Below are 2,028 nucleotides of genomic sequence, written 5' to 3'. Positions count from 1 at the left end.
CCTGCACCTAACTTTTACAAGTATGACTCAGCTTATTGTTTATTATACATGTGTGGCAGAATGTCATTATTGTTCTCCAATGTATATAAAGCCCATGAGGTCCAGAAGCATGTACTCCCACAATAAAGTTGGCGCCTGCCATTTCATTCTCATGTCAGCTCCTCGTGCATTCTTTCAACTGGGCATCTCACAAACCAAGCCTTCTCTTATTGATCATCTCAGCGCTGACAACTGGCCATAGTTAGATTTCTTTTCCTTACTACATTTTTGACTCCTGCCCATATCTGCTTTCCTCCTCCTCCCCTTCCCTCTGGTAACCACGAGTCCACTGTTCATATCCATGAGTCACTGTTTGTTTGTGCTGTTTTTTGGCTTCAATTTGATATCCCATATATGTGTGATATCATGTGGTTTTCAACTTTTTCTGTCAGACTTATAAGCATGATTATACCAAGATCAATCCATTTTGTTGCAAAGGGCAGTATTTCATCAATTCGTATAACTGAGTGATGTTCCTTTGTATATATGTACCACAGCTTCTTTATCCAATCATCTATTGTAGGACACTTTGGTTGTTTCCATATCCTGGTGACCATGAATAATGCTGCTATGAACATCAGTGTGCATATATCTTATTGGATAAATGTTTTCGAGTTTTTTAGGTAAACACACAGTAGAAGAATTTCTGGATCATATGACAATTCAATTCTTAGTATTTTGGGATATTCCATACTGTTTTCCATAGTGACTGTATCAATTTGCATTCTCACAGCAGAATATGAGTATTTCTTTTTGTCCAAACCTCTCCAACATTTGTTATTACTTGTCCTGTTGATGACAGCCATTCTAATAGGTGTGGTGTGATATCTCATTGTGGTTTTTATTTGCATTTCCCTGATAGCTAGTGAAGTTGAGCATCTTTTCATATGTCTGTTGGCCACTTGTATGTCTTCTTGAGAGAAGTGTCTGCTCAGGTCCTCTACCATTTTTTAATTGGCCTTAAAGACTCCATTAAAACACTACTAGAAATAATAAACAAATACAGTAAAGTTTTAGGATACAAAATCAATGTTCATAAATCTGTAGCACTCTATACTCTAAGAATGAATTGTCAGGAAAGAAATGAAAAAAAAAAATTCCTTGCAAACACAACAAAAATATTAAAATACCTAGGAATAAACCTAACAAAATGTGTGAAGAATGTATACAATGAAGACTATAAATATAGTCTGTGTTTTTGGACTAGAATCTACATAGTTAAAATGACCTTATTATTAAAACATTATACAGATTTAATGCAATCCCCACCAAAATCCCATTGGCCTTTTTTAAAGAAATAGAACAACAACAAAAAATAATCATCAGATTTGTATGGAAGCACAAAAGAAACCAAATAGCCAAAGCAATCCTGAGAAAAAATAATGAAGATGTAGGTATCACTCCACCCAACTTCAAAGTATATTACAAAGGGACAATATCAAAACGGTATGGTATTGACACGAATACAGACACACAGACCAGCAGAACAGAATCGAGAGTCCAGAAGTAAACACTTGAATTGGTAATAGCAATGGAAAGACTTTAAATATGTATTTCTTTTTTCATAGTTTTTATTAGTATTTTATAAATATGTTTATAAGTTTTGTTAAATTAAAACTGAGAACTGATAGCTTTTATCCAAAAGATAGAAAACACACTTCTAAATTTGTAAGGAAAATCTATAATTTATTTTTCTTATAACATACTTCACTCTATTCTTGAGGTCAAATTTCCTTTATTTTTGAACAATGTTTTCGTGTTCGTCATGTTTGTTTTTTGTTTAGTTTGTTTTTTGTGCCTTTTTTTCATCCAATAATTTTTTGTTTTGTTTTGTTTTGTTTTTTGAGATAGGTGTATGTAATTAATAATCACTGACTTTTCTTCTAAGCAAGTGTTTTAAGTTGCTTTTAGACATATTTAGATGTAAAACAAAACTTTACTTTTGAGCTCAATATTAAAATTTCAGTTCTTCTATGACAAACAACTATT

Source organism: Pteropus vampyrus, unplaced genomic scaffold (assembly GCF_000151845.1).
Source record: "Pteropus vampyrus isolate Shadow unplaced genomic scaffold, Pvam_2.0 Scaffold87, whole genome shotgun sequence".
In the NCBI taxonomy this organism is placed as follows: domain Eukaryota; kingdom Metazoa; phylum Chordata; class Mammalia; order Chiroptera; family Pteropodidae; genus Pteropus; species Pteropus vampyrus.
This window is presented reverse-complemented; position numbering follows the sequence as displayed.